This window comes from Pleurodeles waltl, chromosome 6 (genome assembly GCF_031143425.1).
Source record: "Pleurodeles waltl isolate 20211129_DDA chromosome 6, aPleWal1.hap1.20221129, whole genome shotgun sequence".
In the NCBI taxonomy this organism is placed as follows: domain Eukaryota; kingdom Metazoa; phylum Chordata; class Amphibia; order Caudata; family Salamandridae; genus Pleurodeles; species Pleurodeles waltl.
In genome coordinates, this window is record NC_090445.1 from 1062454181 (window position 1) to 1062473397 (window position 19217).

The 19217-nt window shown below is 47.8% G+C and overlaps 1 protein-coding gene across 1 annotated transcript in view; it reads left to right on the plus strand.

The window, feature by feature from the left end:
• Nucleotides 1-484: 484 nt before the first annotated feature.
• The window catches only part of SH2D5 (SH2 domain containing 5), a 195693-nt gene continuing 176960 nt past the window's right edge, over nucleotides 485-19217 (plus strand). The window contains exon 1 of the mRNA XM_069240028.1: nucleotides 485-601. The gene's annotated coding sequence lies outside the window, so the exon portion shown is untranslated. The remainder of the gene's footprint in view (nucleotides 602-19217) is intronic.

Below are 19217 nucleotides of genomic sequence, written 5' to 3' on the forward strand. Positions count from 1 at the left end.
AAAATGGTGAAGTGGATGGCGTAGGCGATGTGAGGTACGCCTGAGGCCTTTTCTGACGTCATTATGCATCGATCCAAAGGGGGGGGGGGGGGGGGGGGCGGCTCACTCTCGTGGCCACCTGTTTTGGCAAAAAATAAATGAAATCAGCAGGAACATTTGTGATGTAATTATGTTGACTTCAGTTTCCGACTGTTCCGTGTAGGCCGTTGTTGAGCCCCGGAGAACGGAACCCTCACACCAGCAAGGCCAGCACCGAGCGGGGCAGAGTCCATTCAGCTCCGACAAAGGCCCTCTCCGCGTCCACGGTGACTAACCATCACTTGGCACAGTCATAAAATGTCGACCCCGAGGCGATGGCACGGTGCCCAAACCTTTGACGTGGTGAAGGCCGTCTTCTTGCACTCTTAATCAGCGAAGGCACTTACAGAAAGGGCAAGGATCCAGCAGGGGGCGTCCGGAAGCCGCGCACTGCGCCTGGGAAAGGCGGAGGAGTGAAGCTAATCTGCGCAGTGCACTGTAGTTCGCACGAGGCACCGGCGCCAGTCCCGCTGCAGGAGCGCTCCGAAAACCCAGTTAAAAGATCTGCCGCTTTACGACTTGGGTAAGTCAGTGCTACAAAACTATTATTCCTTAGTTTACGTTACAGGAATTGCTTTCAAGTTGGAGAGTCCGCTCGCTCCGCAGAACTGAAGCCGGTTATTCTGCAAGACGCCGTAGGGAGGATGCTGTGTGCGACTGGACCGTTCCACAGAAGTAACGTCGCAGGACCAGGGGCGAGGAGCGCCCGGCAACCACGTTTGCTGCGTTAGCGGATCTTTAAAACTTTGCGCTTGCCAAGTAGAGTGGGTTTAGATGCTGTACATTGCTCAGTATCTAGCACAGTACTGTAGGATAATGCGCGTGTTGTGTAGCGTTTTGGCTGTAGAGTGGGCCCCCGAATTACATCCAGCCACGGTGCAGGGAAACAATACAGGTGAAGGCTTTGTGACGGGCATACTCTGCCACACGGACATCAGGTGTGGTTCTGTATTAATTAAGGCACCATTGTTCAATTGTAGTGAGCACCCGTGACGTACCAATACCATTTGAGCCTTATTATATTCTCCACTTCTTTTATCTTCTCACGCCCATCTCTTGGCATCTTTCTCACATCCTGTCGTTTCTGGTTGCCATGTCACCTGGGTATTTTTCGTTTATCTTTCGTCACTGCACTCACCCCCCAGTTTCCGCTATGTCTGTCCTCGTGTAACCACAGTCCTTACCATCCTCATTGTGCCTCAGTGTCTCATCCTCTCACCTCCATTCATGGGCGTAGGAAGTGTGGGGGACGCGGGGGATGTATCCCCCCCAGATTTTGGAGGGTGGGGGACACGGGGGACGAAGGTGGGGGGGACAAGGGGACACAATTTCCCCTCCCACATCTATTATTCAGAGGGCCATTAGCGCACAAAAGCGCTACTTATGATAGCCCTATACTGACCATCCTCCAATCTGATGGTAACAGAATGAAGGTGAGTCCGGAGGCCCTCTGCCCTTTTGTTTGTCCTGTTCACAGCTGTGGGCATTAAGGGTGCTCATAAGAACAAAGGGCATGAGGAGGAGAAAAGAGTTTTGGATGATTACTGCCTTGAAGAGGAGCACTGCAGGATGCCTTCAAGAGGAGCTGCAAGACAATGAGGAAGATCTAAAGAGAGAACAGAGTCCCACTCACCCTGATGCCTGCAGGCTAGAAAGGAGACACTGTGAAGCACAATTTTTGTATTTGCCTAAGATCACACCAGTTGGTGAAACAGTGAAGTCGAGATTGAGCCCAGATTTTACCTTTTCATACAACAATTTAGCTATTAGAAGGGTATATTTTTCTAACATTTATGTTTAATGTTTTGTTTTCTAGGTAATGAAGCGCTTGATTACAGCGTGGCTAACAGGGAGAAGCCATATTTCATTTTGGGCCGTTATGCCTAGCGTTATTATTTATGTTGTTGTTATCGTTACATACTTCAGCATATTGAAGTATATTATCTTTTCTCTATCTTTTCTTCACTGTACTCTGAAACAATCTACCCTATGCCACTGCACTCTACACCACTTTTCTCCACTCTGTTCAACTCTACGCCACTGCAATCTATGCTGTACCACTCCACTCTACACCACGCCACTTCAATCTATGCTATTCCACTCTAACCATTGTACACTACGCCCCTGTACTCTGCCAGTGCACTGTTCGCCACTTTACTCAAAACCAATGCACTCTATCCCACTGCACTCTATGCCAATCTACTCTGCACCACAGCACTCTATTCCACTGCTTTCAATGCCACTGTACTCTGCGCCATAGCACTCTATGCCACTGCACTCTGTCACTCTACAATACACCACTGTACTCTGCGACCCTCTAATCTGCAACATTGCACTTTCTGCCACTGAACTCCACGCCACTCTACTCTGCACCACTGCACTCAATGCCACTGTGCTCTGTCCCACTGCACTCTTTTCTGCACCACTGCACTCTAATCTACTCTACACCACTCCACTGTAGGGCACTTCACTCTACTTTGAAATCAGCTCCTCTATGCCACTGCAATCTACACAACTCTACTCTATGCAATGCCAGTCTAATCTATCCTGCACCACGCCAATGTACCCTGCACCACTCCAATCTGCTCTGCACCGCTCTATGCTACTGCACTCTACATCACTATGCTCCACTCTGCAACAATCTACCCTTCACCACTATACTGTACTCAGCAGCAATCTACTCCATGCCACTGCACTCTATGCCACTCTATTCTACTCTGCACCACTGTACTCTACGCCACTCTTCTCTACTCTGCATCACTCTACATCACTGCACTCTACACCAATGTATTCTATGCCACTCTACTCAACAGCACTGCCCTTTATGACACTCTACTCTGCAACACTGCACTCTGCCACTGAACTATACTCCTCTACTCTGCACCACGGCACTCTACTCTGCACCGCTCAACTATATGCCACTCTACTGCACTCTACATCAGTGTACTATATACCACTACACTCTATGCCACTCTACTCTGCATCACTGCACTCCACCACTGCACTCTACACCAGTCTACTCTACCTTTCACCACTCCACTCTACCATGCAACGCATCACTCTATGACACAGCACTCTGAACCACTGCAATCTATGCTGTGCCACTCCACTCTGCTCCCCTCTACTCTTCACCACTCTATGCTACTGGACTGTACGCTAAACCAGTGCAGTATTCGCCAATGCAATGTATATACCACTACACTCTACACCAATCTACTTTGCACCACTGTACTCTATGCCACTTCACTCTAGACCACCCAACTCCACTCTATGACACTTCACTCTGACATTACACTCCATGATACTAGACTCCGACACTCTATTCCATTAAACTCTAACACTTTCTCCACTCTGTAACTCCCTACACAACTCCCTATACGCCACTCCATTCCACTGTATGCCACTTCAATCTACAATACTCTACTCAACGCCACTACACAACCCTCTATGCCACTCCACTATACAACAATGTACTATGTTCACTGTAACACTCTACCCAACTTTCTCTATGCCACTTCACATAACTTACCTTCACTCTACTCCAGTTCACTCTTCCTTATGCCTTTTCACTCTACGACACTCTGCCACTCCACTCTATGACACTCTATTACACTGTGACACTGCTCCACTCTACTACTACTTTATGGCATTGGCGCTTGATTAGAGATTGAGATCTCCATTGATTGCCTTCTCACTCATATGAGAAGTGAGTCCGATTTATCTTCGTCGTTTTGGTTACAAGCACTCTGTAACCCTTTTAACTCAAGCTTAACGAAAGCTTAGGATGATCCTGATACTTGTCTAGGGGATCGAAATATCGTCGGCCAAAGTACCTTGACTTGAATTTGTGATATTGTACATAAGTTGGCATAAGCATAGGTACTATGAGCTAATGACTTCTTGATTCACTATTTGAGTCATTCATTTAAAAGTCGTTGTATAAAAGCTTGTAAATCGTTATTGTGGATGCTAACCTTGTTGGAAAGTAGCCTCTTTCTAGCTTGGTTGCCCCCACATTTGGCCTGTTTGCCAGTGTGTTTGAGTGTGTCTACTGGGATCCTGCTAATCAGGACCCCAGTAGTTATGCTCTCTCCCTTAAATTATGGTTGTTGCATACTGGTAACCCAGTATTTCACCCAAAATTGGCATACTGGTGCCCCCTTATAAGTCCCTAGTATATGGTACTTAGGTACCCAGGGCATTGGGGTTCCAGGAGATCCCTATGGGCTGCAGCATTTCTTTTGCCACCCATATGGAGCCCATGCAAAGGCTTCTACAGGACTGCCATTGCAGCCTGCGTGAAAAGGTGCATGCACCCTTTCACTGCCAGTTACACTGCACCAGGTCACTTATAAGTCACCCCTATAGCAGGCCCTCCAGCCCTGAGGGCAGGGTGCAGAGTAACTGTGTGTGAGGACACCCCTGCACTAGCATGGGTGCCCCCATGACCTCCAGGACCATTTTCCCAGACTTCCTGAGTGCGGGGATGCTATTTTACACGTGTACTTGAAATAGGTGACTACCTGTAAAGAAATGGCTCCCTGTTGCAGTTACCCCCCACTTTTTGCCTGATACTGATGCTGACTTGACTGAGAAGAGTGCTGGGACCCTGCTAACCAGGCCCCAGCACCAGTGTTCCTTCACCTAAAATGTACCTTTGTATCCACAATTGGCAGACCCTGGCATCCAGATAAGTCCCTTGTAACTGGTACTTCTAGTACCAAGGGCCCTGATGCCAAGGAAGGTCTCTAAGGGCTGCAGCATGTCTTATGCCACCCTGGAGACCTCTCACTCAGCACAGACACACTGCTTGCCAGCTTGTGTGTGCTAGTGAGGACAAAACGAGTAAGTCGACATGGCACTCCCCTCAGGGTGCCATGCCAGCCTCTCACTGCCTATGCAGTATAGGTAAGCCACCCCTCTAGCAGGCCTTACAGCCCTAAGGCAGGGTGCACTATACCATAGGTGAGGGTACCAGTGCATGAGCATGGTACCCCTACAGTGTCTAAACAAAACCTTAGACATTGTAAGTGCAGGGTAGCCATAAGAGTATATGGTCTGGGAGTTTGTCAAACACGAACTCCACAGCACCATAATGGCTACACTGAAAACTGGGAAGTTTGGTATCAAACTTCTCAGCACAATAAATGCACACTGATGCCAGTGTACATTTTATTGTAAAAGACACCACAGAGGGCACCTTAGAGGTGCCCCCTGAAACTTAACCGACTATCTGTGTAGGCTGACTAGTTTTAGCAGCCTGCCACAAACCGAGACATGTTGCTGGCCCCATGGGGAGAGTGCCTTTGTCACTCTGAGGCCAGTAACAAAGCCTGCACTGGGTGGAGATGCTAACACCTCTCCCAGGCAGGAATTGTCACACCTGGCGGTGAGCCTCAAAGGCTCACCTCCTTTGTGCCAACCCAGCAGGACACTCCAGCTAGTGGAGTTGCCCGCCCCCTCCGGCCAGGCCCCACTTTTGGCGGCAAGGCCGGAGAAAATAATGAGAAAAACAAGGAGGAGTCACTGGCCAGTCAGGACAGCCCCTAAGGTGTCCTGAGCTGAAGTGACTCTAACTTTTAGAAATCCTCCATCTTGCAGATGGAGGATTCCCCCAATAGGGTTAGGATTGTGACCCCCTCCCCTTGGGAGGAGGCACAGAGAGGGTGTACCCACCCTCAGGGCTAGTAGCCATTGGCTACTAACCCCCCAGACCTAAACACGCCCTTAAATTTAGTATTTAAGGGCTACCCTGAACCCTAGAAAATTAGATTCCTGCAACTACAAGAAGAAGGACTGCCTAGCTGAAAACCCCTGCAGAGGAAGACCAGAAGACGACAACTGCCTTGGCTCCAGAAACTCACCGGCCTGTCTCCTGCCTTCCAAAGATCCTGCTCCAGCGACGCCTTCCAAAGGGACCAGCGACCTCGACATCCTCTGAGGACTGCCCCTGCTTCGAAAAGACAAGAAACTCCCGAGGACAGCGGACCTGCTCCAAGAAAAGCTGCAACTTTGTTTCCAGCAGCTTTAAAGAACCCTGCAAGCTCCCCGCAAGAAGCGTGAGACTTGCAACACTGCACCCGGCGACCCCGACTCGGCTGGTGGCGATCCAACACCTCAGGAGGGACCCCAGGACTACTCTGATACTGTGAGTACCAAAACCTGTCCCCCCTGAGCCCCCACAGCGCCGCCTGCAGAGGGAATCCCGAGGCTTCCCCTGACCGCGACTCTTTGAACCTAAAGTCCCGACGCCTGGGAGAGACCCTGCACCCGCAGCCCCCAGGACCTGAAGGACCGGACTTTCACTGGAGAAGTGACCCCCAGGAGTCCCTCTCCCATGCTCAAGTGGAGGTTTCCCCGAGGAATCCCCCCCCTGGCCTGCCTGCAGCGCTGAAGAGATCCCGAGATCTCTCATAGACTAACATTGCGAACCCGACGCCTGTTCCTACACGGCACCCGGCCGCCCCCGCGCTGCTGAGGGTGAAATTTCTGTGTGGACTTGTGTCCCCCCCCGGTGCCCTACAAAACCCCCCTGGTCTGCCCTCCGAAGACGCGGGTACTTACCTGCAAGCAGACCGGAACCGGGGCACCCCCTTCTCTCCATTCTAGCCTATGTGTTTTGGGCACCACTTTGAACTCTGCACCTGACCGGCCCTGAGCTGCTGGTGTGGTGACTTTGGGGTTGCTCTGAACCCCCAACGGTGGGCTACCTTGGACCAAGAACTGAACCCTGTAAGTGTCTTACTTACCTGGTAAAACTAACAAAAACTTACCTCCCCCAGGAACTGTGAAAATTGCACTAAGTGTCCACTTTTAAAACAGCTATTTGTCAATAACTTGAAAAGTATACATGCAATTTTTATGATTTGAAGTTCCTAAAGTACTTACCTGCAATACCTTTCGAATGAGATATTACATGTAGAATTTGAACCTGTGGTTCTTAAAATAAACTAAGAAAAGATATTTTTCTATATAAAAACCTATTGGCTGGATTTGTCTCTGAGTGTGTGTACCTCATTTATTGTCTATGTGTATGTACAACAAATGCTTAACACTACTCCTTGGATAAGCCTACTGCTCGACCACACTACCACAAAATAGAGCATTAGTATTATCTCTTTTTACCACTATTTTACCTCTAAGGGGAACCCTTGGACTCTGTGCATGCTATTCCTTACTTTGAAATAGCACATACAGAGCCAACTTCCTACATTGGTGGATCAGCGGTGGGGTACAAGACTTTGCATTTGCTGGACTACTCAGCCAATACCTGATCACACGACAAATTCCAAAATTGTCATTAGAAATTGATTTTTGCAATTTGAAAAGTTTTCTAAATTCTTAAAAGACCTGCTAGGGCCTTGTGTTAGATCCTGTTTAGCATTTCTTTTAGAGTTTAAAAGTTTGTAAAAGTTTGAATTAGATTCTAGAACCAGTTGTAGATTCTTAAAAAGTATTCCAACTTTTAGAAGCAAAATGTCTAGCACAGATGTGACTGTGGTGGAACTCGACACCACACCTTACCTCCATCTTAAGGTGAGGGAGCTAAGGTCACTCTGTAAAATAAAGAAAATAACAATGGGCCCCAAACCTACCAAAATACAGCTCCAGGAGCTTTTGGCAGAGTTTGAAAAGGCCAACCCCTCTGAGGGTGGCAACTCAGAGGAAGAGGATAGTGACTTGGAGGAAAATTCCCCCCTACCAGTCCTATCTAGGGAGGACAGGGTCCCTCAAACCCTGACTCCTAAAATAATAGTCAGAGATGCTGGTTCCCTCACAGGAGAGACCAACACCTCTGAAATCACTGAGGATAGCCCCAGTGAAGAGGACATCCAGTTAGCCAGGATGGCCAAAAGATTGGCTTTGGAAAGACAGATCCTAGCCATAGAGAGGGAAAGACAAGAGATGGGCCTAGGACCCATCAATGGTGGCAGCAACTTAAATAGGGTCAGAGATTCTCCTGACATCCTAAAAATCCCCAAAGGGATTGTAACAAAATATGAAGATGGTGATGACATCACCAAATGGTTCACAGCTTTTGAGAGGGCTTGTGTAACCAGAAAAGTGAACAGATCTCACTGGGTGCTCTCCTTTGGGAAATGTTCACTGGAAAGTGTAGGGATAGACTCCTCACACTCTCTGGAAAAGATGCAGAATCTTATGACCTCATGAAGGGTACCCTGATTGAGGGCTTTGGATTCTCCACTGAGGAGTATAGAATTAGATTCAGGGGGGCTCAAAAATCCTCGAGCCAGACCTGGGTTGATTTTGTAGACTACTCCGTAAAAACACTAGATGGTTGGTTAACTGGAAATGAAGTGTGTGACTATGTTGGGCTTTATAATTTGTTTATGAAAGAACACATTTTAAGTAACTGCTTCAATGAAAAGTTGCATCAGTATCTGGTAGACCTAGGTCCAATTTCTCCCCAAGAATTGGGAAAGAAGGCAGACCACTGGGTCAAGACTAGGGTAACCAAAACTTCCACTGGGGGTGACCAAAAGAAAGGGGTTACAAAAACTCCCCAGGAGAAAGTGGGTGACACTAGAAACAAAGAAAAAGAGTCCTCTGTAGGCCCCCAAAAACCAGAACAGGTGGGTGGGCCCCAAGACACAACCCAAAACAAAGGTGGGTACCAGGGTAAGAACTGGGATGCCACTAAGGCATGGTGCCACAACTGTAAACAGTCTGGGCACCACACCAAGGACACTTCTTGTCCCAAAAACAAACCCCAGAACAAAATTCCAGGGGTAACCAGAGTAGCCATGGGAGATGACTCCTCAGATGAGGAGGTCTTCATAGCCTTCAACTGGAAACAGGGCCCAACAGGTGAGTTGGAGATTCCAGAGGGAAGTAGACACTTCCACCACCTACTGGTGAATGGAATCCCAACCACTGCCCTGAGAGACACTTGTGCCAGTCACACTATTGTGCATGACAGGCTGGTGCTCTCAAACCAGTACATCCCAGGTGAGACTGCCAGGGTAAGAGTTAGCCTAGACAGGGTCACTAAGAGGCCTGTGGCTTTAGTGCCCATAGAAGTGGGTGGCACTCTTAGCTGGAGAAGGGTAGTAGTCAGTACAGACCTCCCCCTTGATTGTCTCCTTGGAAATGACTACCCAGAGGTTAGTCAGAGCCCAAGAGAGGAACTGGTCCAGTGCCAGTCCTCTCCCAAGGATTCTGGAAGTCCTGCCTCTGCAGTAAATGCAAGCAGGCCCCAGAAGAAGAAGAAAAGAAAACAGAGTAGGAAGGGTGGACAACCTTTAGCCAAGGTTACAGCAAGCCAAGGAGATTCTGCTCCAGTAGGGGAGAACTCCAAAAATGGCCCTGATAAAGTCCAACCTGACCCACAAGAAGTCCTGGCTAGTCAGGCAACTGTTAAACCTGAGTGGGTGGCTCCTCAGCTAACAGTAGAAAGAGTGGAAGAAGGGTGTTTACTACAAGATGTGGTAACCCCCCACTCTAATACAGCAGACAGGCAACCTGAACCCAAAGAGGCCTGTAACTTAGCCCCTTCCCTTTTAGGTGAAGAGCTAAAGGTGTGGTTCTGGGCACTGACAGCTGTCAGTGGCCTCTGCTGGGTGTTAGCCTTTATGGCTGCACTATCCTTAGCATGGTGGTCTGACCCCATGCCAAATAGCAAGTTAGGCCCCCTGACCCTATTGGTCATGGTGGGGTTACTCCAGCTCTGGGTAACCTCTCTGGGTAAGCTAGGGGTAACCCTGGCCAAGATAAGGTTAGCAGAGGTGGATACCTCTAAGACCAAAATAGAAAGAATGGGTGGAGACATTGAAGAGGCAGACAAGAGGCAATTCAGACTAGGTCCTATCACTGTGGAAGTAGGTCAGTTCCCCAAAGGGAATGACCTGAACAGAAGGATGTAAGGCAGAGTAGGCCCTGCAACTAACCAGCCTATTTCTCCTACTCTTCCTCGCCTGACAGACTAGGAAGACTCTCCCAGCTTGGGCTGAGTCTCCTGGCCTGTGGGCTGGGGGGGGCTTGTGTAAAGAAATGGCTCCCTGTTGCAGTTACCCCCCACTTTTTGCCTGATACTGATGCTGACTTGACTGAGAAGAGTGCTGGGACCCTGCTAACCAGGCCCCAGCACCAGTGTTCCTTCACCTAAAATGTACCTTTGTATCCACAATTGGCAGACCCTGGCATCCAGATAAGTCCCTTGTAACTGGTACTTCTAGTACCAAGGGCCCTGATGCCAAGGAAGGTCTCTAAGGGCTGCAGCATGTCTTATGCCACCCTGGAGACCTCTCACTCAGCACAGACACACTGCTTGCCAGCTTGTGTGTGCTAGTGAGGACAAAACGAGTAAGTCGACATGGCACTCCCCTCAGGGTGCCATGCCAGCCTCTCACTGCCTATGCAGTATAGGTAAGCCACCCCTCTAGCAGGCCTTACAGCCCTAAGGCAGGGTGCACTATACCATAGGTGAGGGTACCAGTGCATGAGCATGGTACCCCTACAGTGTCTAAACAAAACCTTAGACATTGTAAGTGCAGGGTAGCCATAAGAGTATATGGTCTGGGAGTTTGTCAAACACGAACTCCACAGCACCATAATGGCTACACTGAAAACTGGGAAGTTTGGTATCAAACTTCTCAGCACAATAAATGCACACTGATGCCAGTGTACATTTTATTGTAAAAGACACCACAGAGGGCACCTTAGAGGTGCCCCCTGAAACTTAACCGACTATCTGTGTAGGCTGACTAGTTTTAGCAGCCTGCCACAAACCGAGACATGTTGCTGGCCCCATGGGGAGAGTGCCTTTGTCACTCTGAGGCCAGTAACAAAGCCTGCACTGGGTGGAGATGCTAACACCTCTCCCAGGCAGGAATTGTCACACCTGGCGGTGAGCCTCAAAGGCTCACCTCCTTTGTGCCAACCCAGCAGGACACTCCAGCTAGTGGAGTTGCCCGCCCCCTCCGGCCAGGCCCCACTTTTGGCGGCAAGGCCGGAGAAAATAATGAGAAAAACAAGGAGGAGTCACTGGCCAGTCAGGACAGCCCCTAAGGTGTCCTGAGCTGAAGTGACTCTAACTTTTAGAAATCCTCCATCTTGCAGATGGAGGATTCCCCCAATAGGGTTAGGATTGTGACCCCCTCCCCTTGGGAGGAGGCACAGAGAGGGTGTACCCACCCTCAGGGCTAGTAGCCATTGGCTACTAACCCCCCAGACCTAAACACGCCCTTAAATTTAGTATTTAAGGGCTACCCTGAACCCTAGAAAATTAGATTCCTGCAACTACAAGAAGAAGGACTGCCTAGCTGAAAACCCCTGCAGAGGAAGACCAGAAGACGACAACTGCCTTGGCTCCAGAAACTCACCGGCCTGTCTCCTGCCTTCCAAAGATCCTGCTCCAGCGACGCCTTCCAAAGGGACCAGCGACCTCGACATCCTCTGAGGACTGCCCCTGCTTCGAAAAGACAAGAAACTCCCGAGGACAGCGGACCTGCTCCAAGAAAAGCTGCAACTTTGTTTCCAGCAGCTTTAAAGAACCCTGCAAGCTCCCCGCAAGAAGCGTGAGACTTGCAACACTGCACCCGGCGACCCCGACTCGGCTGGTGGCGATCCAACACCTCAGGAGGGACCCCAGGACTACTCTGATACTGTGAGTACCAAAACCTGTCCCCCCTGAGCCCCCACAGCGCCGCCTGCAGAGGGAATCCCGAGGCTTCCCCTGACCGCGACTCTTTGAACCTAAAGTCCCGACGCCTGGGAGAGACCCTGCACCCGCAGCCCCCAGGACCTGAAGGACCGGACTTTCACTGGAGAAGTGACCCCCAGGAGTCCCTCTCCCTTGCCCAAGTGGAGGTTTCCCCGAGGAATCCCCCCCCTGGCCTGCCTGCAGCGCTGAAGAGATCCCGAGATCTCTCATAGACTAACATTGCGAACCCGACGCCTGTTCCTACACGGCACCCGGCCGCCCCCGCGCTGCTGAGGGTGAAATTTCTGTGTGGACTTGTGTCCCCCCCCCGGTGCCCTACAAAACCCCCCTGGTCTGCCCTCCGAAGACGCGGGTACTTACCTGCAAGCAGACCGGAACCGGGGCACCCCCTTCTCTCCATTCTAGCCTATGTGTTTTGGGCACCACTTTGAACTCTGCACCTGACCGGCCCTGAGCTGCTGGTGTGGTGACTTTGGGGTTGCTCTGAACCCCCAATGGTGGGCTACCTTGGACCAAGAACTGAACCCTGTAAGTGTCTTACTTACCTGGTAAAACTAACAAAAACTTACCTCCCCCAGGAACTGTGAAAATTGCACTAAGTGTCCACTTTTAAAACAGCTATTTGTCAATAACTTGAAAAGTATACATGCAATTTTTATGATTTGAAGTTCCTAAAGTACTTACCTGCAATACCTTTCGAATGAGATATTACATGTAGAATTTGAACCTGTGGTTCTTAAAATAAACTAAGAAAAGATATTTTTCTATATAAAAACCTATTGGCTGGATTTGTCTCTGAGTGTGTGTACCTCATTTATTGTCTATGTGTATGTACAACAAATGCTTAACACTACTCCTTGGATAAGCCTACTGCTCGACCACACTACCACAAAATAGAGCATTAGTATTATCTCTTTTTACCACTATTTTACCTCTAAGGGGAACCCTTGGACTCTGTGCATGCTATTCCTTACTTTGAAATAGCACATACAGAGCCAACTTCCTACACTACCTATTCCCAGCTACATAATGGTAACTCCAAACATAGGTATGTTTAGTATCAAACATGTTGGAATCATAACCCAAGGCTTTTGCAAGCATTGGTTGTATGATTTCATGCACTCTGGGGGCTCCTTAGAGCAGTGTTCCCCAACCCCCGGGCCGCGGACCGGTGCCGGTCCGTGGATCAATCGGCACCGGGCCGCCCCACTGTGGCGGGCGGTAAATGTTTGATAATTTTTCCGTGGCCCGCTTGTCACACAATGGGACAAGCGGGCCACGGAAAAATTATCAAACATTTACCGGTCCGCGGCGATAAAAAGGTTGGACAACACTGCCTTAGAGGACCCCCAGTATTGCCATTCCAGCCTTCTGAGGTTTTCCAGGCAGGCCCAGCTGCTGCCACCTCTCAGACAGGTTTCTGCCCTCATGTTGCTTGAGAAGTTCAAGCCCATGAAGGCAGAACAAAGGATTTCCTTTGGGAGAGGGGTGTTACACCCTCACCCTTTGGAAATAGGAGTTACAGGCTTGGGAGGCGTAGCTTCCTTCCCCAGGCCACTGGTAACGCTTTGAAGGGCACATTTGGTGCCCTCCTTGCATAATCCAGTCTACACCGGTTCAGGTACCCCCAGGCCCTGCTCTGGCACAAAACTGGACAAAGGAAAGGGGAGTGACCACTCCCCTGTCCATCACCACCCCAGGTGTGGTGCTCAGAGCTCCTCCAGAGGATCCCTGTGTTTTGCCATCTTGGATTCCAAGTTGGCAGCGAACTCTGGGAGCATCTGAGTGGCCAGTGCCAGCAGGTGGTGTCAGAGCCGTCCCCTGATAGGTGCTTACCTGTTTAGCTGACCATTCCCCATTTCATGGCTATTTAGGGTCTCTCCTTTGGGAGGTTCTTCAGATTCAGATTGCAAGACTCCAGCAGGAATCCTCTGCATCCTTTACTTCACCTTCTCACTGAAGAAACTGCATCTGGACCCTCCAGAAACTCCACAAACTGAAACAACAAAGCAAAGACAACTTCTGCAACATTTTATCTTCAGCTCTTGCCAGCAAATGCAACTGTTTCCCGGTCGTGCATCCTCAGAGGACAGCCTGTCTTCAGCCTGCACCAGAAGAATGGACGAATCTCCCTTTGAGTGAAGGGGTCACTCCCCTGCTTCAGCAGGCACCTCTCTGCAATGATGACCATCTGCTTGGGTCCCCTCTCCTGTTGAGTTGCATGGATCCTACATCACAGGTGGTGGACTGAAGTGGTCCCAATGGTCCTGACGTCCTACTGTCCAACTTTGGTAGAGGTAAGAGCTTGCCTTCCCACGCAAACAGTAACCCTGTTCACCACGTGTTTTTCAGTTGCCAAGGCTTGTTGGCATCCTTCTATGAAATTCTTTGTGCACAATGTAACTCTGACCCCCAGCACTCCTTCATGCAATGCACAGCTTCTTGAGTGGTTCTCTGGCGGTGTGGGATCCTTTGTTTTTGTGCTGCATGGGCCTCCTTTTGCAACTCCTTTGTCCCTGTGCTGGAGGACTCCTGTGTGCATTGGCTGGTCTTCTGCGGGCTCTCTGAGTTGCTGAGAGCACCTTCCTCCTCCTGGGTAGAGTCAACCAGGTCCCTCCTGGTCCCAGGCAGTGCAATTTTCCGCTAATCGTGAGCTTTGCGTGTGCCAAGGTTTGTTGGCGGAATCCAGCGACGCAAACCAGACTGCAATCATCCATCCGGTGTGGGTTATCATCTGCACCAACCAGGAACCCGCATTCCATCTTCTTGGGTGCAGTAGTGACTGTTGTTCTTTTGCACCTTGATTCAGGTTAGCAGGGGCTCCTGTCCTCCCTGGACTCTTCAGTGCTTCTTGGACCTAATCCCATTCTTCCACAGGTCTTTAGGTCCAGGAATCCACCCTTTGTGTCTTGAAGTATCTTCTGGTTCTTGCATTATCTTTTTTCTCGTGTTCTTCTGTGTTCTAGGAAAGTTACTGTGATTTACTCCTGGTTTCCTGGGCTCTGAGGTGGGTTCTATTACTTACCTTTGGTGTTTTCTAATACTCCCAGCGCCCCTCTACACACCACACTTGCCTAGGTGGGAAACCAACATTCGCATTCTACTTTCTTAGTATATGGTTTGTGTTTCCCCTAGGCCCATTTCTAACCATTGTGAGTTTCACTAATTGCACTGTTTTCTAACTGTTTTTATTGCTATTGCTGCATACTAGTGTATATAATTGGTGTATTACTTACCTCCTAACGGAGTATAGTCTCTATAGTATTTTTGGCATTTGTGTCACTAAAATAAAGTACCTTTATTTTTGTAACACTGAGTATTTTCTTTCATGTGTGTGAGTGCTGTGTGACTACAGTGGTATTGCATGAGCTTTGCATGTCTCCAAGATAAGCCTTGGCTACAGCTACCCCTAGAGAACCTGGCTTCTAGACACTGCCTACATTTCACTAATAAGGGATAACTGGACCTGGTATAAGGTGTAAGTACCATAGGTACACAATACAAACCAGGCCAGCCTCCTCTAAACCACTGTACTATAGAGGTTACTTTTTACATTTTTCTTGTAATTGGTGACATTGGGTCATCCAGATAACTTGTGTAATGCCCGAATACCAGTCTTTCTTGATTTCCCCTGTTGATGTTTTCCCACTACATTTGATCTTTTATATTTTGATTGAATAAATATATGAAACATTCCATTTGCATACTACTTTAATATCATTGTTTATGGGAGTGGTGTTGCATTTTAATCAAGGGACCCCTGTTCCTTTAAAGTTAGTTTACTGCTCCATTTCAGGACACTCTACTTACTCCATGACACTACGCCACACCAGTCGATGACACATCATTCTCCTTTATGCCATTAACTTTGAGCCATGCTGAATAGTAGTCTCACTAGGGTACAGCATGGCTAAAACACATTGGCAAAGGCAATAGAACTTGCACAGGTGAGACCTATTGGCTTTGCCAATGCTTGTTTATAATGTATGATCTTCAAGGTGACTTGCAATATCCTTATGTATGCCAGGGGTATTTTACTCCATATAATACATGGTCACACCTACAACTTTCCCACAAACCACTTAAAACCTTAGTGCATAGCTTCTGTCATTCCAAGCTATTAAAGTAGAGCAGAAGAAAGAAAAGCAACATTCAATTTTTTGCTTTAAACAGCTGCATTAATTATGCTCTGTGACCTGATCTGCCTTTTACCTTGGCTGCTAGCTCTGGCAGAAGGCAGTGTAATGTCAGAACTCGACTGTAATAACCCTATCATAGTCATTTTCCGATGTCTTTTCTTTATAATCAGTGAATGTCTTTTCTTTATACGCAGTGACTTGGTGCATCACAAACAGCCATTTCTAAAGAAATTAGTGACTGCAGTTTATACAGAGATTAGAGAATCCATGTTTATAGCCTGTAGCTCCAAGAGCTTCTTCAGTTGAAATGCTCCTAGTTATGACTGATGTGGAGCTGAGCTGCCCAAGATCACACACAGGAGTAGAAGTGTTATTAGAACTATGGTTTCCGAGCACAGTTTACAACTATTGTACCTAATCGCTATTGATCTCTCCAGTGCGGTTCCAATTGGCATGAGGCGAAGAGCATGGTGGGTGTGGGGCGCAAAGGGTATGTTCTTCCTTTTTACCCTCCTACCTTGATTCGCTTGGTGCATGAAGATGCAAGGTTAGTCAACATGTTATTTTCACATTTGAGCTAATTACTTTGTGAATGTAAATAACAATTAAAGATACTTTCAGACTGTGAAAACATGCCTTCCTTTCTCCCTATTTCACTTCCAATATATATGATTGTGTATATTTATCGGAGCCTGCAGGTCGTAAACACTGAGCGATTTGTATAGGGTTGATTGAAAGTCCCCAAGGCTGTCGCTGTCCCCCCCAGAAATGTATTGTCTCCTACGCCCCTGCCTCCATTTGTACCTTATCCCTCATCACTCCTCCATCTCTAGCTCGCATTTTGTATCTCACTTAGTAATCTCATCACTCGGGTTTCTGTGCTAATTTTCTCACCTACTGTCCGCGCACGGCTCCCCCTTCCCCTTTCCTCCACTCCCTATCTACAGCGAACCTCTGAATCTACCGATGACCCTCAGTGGTGTAACAATGATACTATGGGTCCCTATACAGGCCTCCTGTCTGCTGGCTGGGTAATACAATACGGCCAAACTGTGGGGTTCGTTGAGCCTCGGTATCACTGCTCCTGCTGCACTATTTGTAGATACTCCTGTGTATCCCGCTGCCACGTTTCTCCAGTACCCCTCTTACACCCGCCTATCATTCTCTCGCCCTGCATCTTTCTTTCGTTTCTCAGTGTTGGAAATAAGAAAAATGTAGTATAGGTCTCAGAAATTGGGAGTAGGGTCTGGTAGCATAACAGACACGCAGGAGGTGCTGCACCACCAGGAGGAGAGTCATGCCCGTCAGCTATGTATTATTAATTTTTGAAATAAATTCTGCTATCAAATACATTGACAAGGACAAGTGTGAAATGAATGCTCTTCTGGCTTACTTAATAGGCCAGAGAATGTATTTTAAGACAGCTTCAGGTTGAAGGCACCTGTTCCAGAGATACAAATGGAAAGACAAAGCATTTCACGGTAAGAGTTTGGTAAGGCTAATCGGGTGGTTGAAGCACTTGCTGGTGACATTTGTGTGTAGCACCCGGTCACAGGTTTGAATCATCATAAACACCTGTTAGGGTTAAGTGCCTGCTGCACAGAGATGCATTGTGTTAAAGGTAGCTAACGGTAAAGTGTTGTCTGCAGAGTTCCTTCTGTAACCTACAAGTTAAAATCCAGTGATCCCTGCACTCAGTGCAAGCAGCTGCGTGTAACGTACAAGGCACTGAATTCTTAAAGGTTTTAAACTCATCTTTCTTTATTCTGAACCGATGCAGATGAAATGGATTCCGTTGGAATTTGAAAAACAAGTATATTACCAAGTGTCAAAAAATTGATTTGTATAGTGCGTCACATAAATGGTTAGAATACATGGGATTCTGTAATCCCTGTATAAACCTCAGTCACTCATTTCTTTATAATCGTCGACTTGTGATGCACCAAGTAACTGATTATAAAGAAAATATGTTAGAATTCGACTAATAAAAGGTTATTACAGCCGAGTTCTGAGCCTATACCTGCGCCAGAGCCAGCAGCCGAGGTGAAAGGCAGGTCAGGCCCCGGAGCATAGCTGAAGCAGCTGTTTAGCAACGAACAAGGGAATGTTGCTTTTCTTTCTTCTTCTCTATTTTAATATCTTACAGTGACAAGCAGAGAGAACATGTTAATTGTTTGCACTCCTTAGAGAAAAGCTAGAATCTTTCTGCATGTTTCTACACGTTGTGACCTACTGCAGATTTGTTTTGTCAAAAAATGACTTGTATTGAACTGTTTCCACTATCTGTTTGCAACAAATATCAAATAGGTTTTGATGTGTTTGCTTTTGCACTAGAGATTTTATTTTTATTTTTCATGTTTGCAAACATGCTCGCTCTTTAGTATGAAAGATCTACTCTTCAAAGTTTTAAGTGGTTTGTGGGGAAGGTGATGATCGGACCATGGATTATATGGGATAAAGTGCTCCCTGGTTTATATACTAAGGCTATTGCAAGTCACCTCAGAGTTCCATAACCTTATAAAGGAACTCAGCCTTCAACCTTATTCCTCTATATGATTATGGAACTCCTGGGTGACTTGCAGTAACCTTATATTGTACGGCAGGGCGTACTTTATTATGGTGAGAACACACAGGGATAGCTTACACTCCTTCACAACACAAATAGACCTATCTATCTGAAGCCGATACAGTGCTTAAGAATTTCGGGAGCACAACCAAAGTACACAAATATGAGTTTATCACTTGGCAGCATGTGAATTGACATGCTGATTGTATCCTCGTTTCACCTTGTGAGCGGCTCACTCTGGTGGCAAGTTGTGAATATCCAGGTGAGCTCTTTTCATATTCTAACTGCTCCTATCTAATCTACAGTCTAACCGAAAACAATTACTGATTGTTGTTTAAATGAGGCTTTGGCAGTCACTTGAGCTGCAAAGGATAATGAGAGCCGTCCACTTCCTCTTGCGGGCTGCTGTTTAGCACACATTGAATGTGTGCAGGTGCTGCTGCATGTGGCCTCGGTTCAGCACACTGCATCGTGACACAGTATGGCTGATTGCGCTGGGGCCCCTTTAGAACTTGGTTCTTATTTAGAATTAGGTGTCAGGACTAGAATGTAGTGCAGTGGTTCCCAATCTTTTGACTTCTGTGGAGCCCCACTTTATCATTACTGGAACCAGGTGATCCCCACTGAATCATTTGGAATCCGGTGACACTCCCCCATATCTCATTACTGGAAGCCAGGGACCCAGGTCTAAACATAATCAATGATTTGAACCGCAAACAATACACAAAAAAATACAGAAACAAGCATTCAT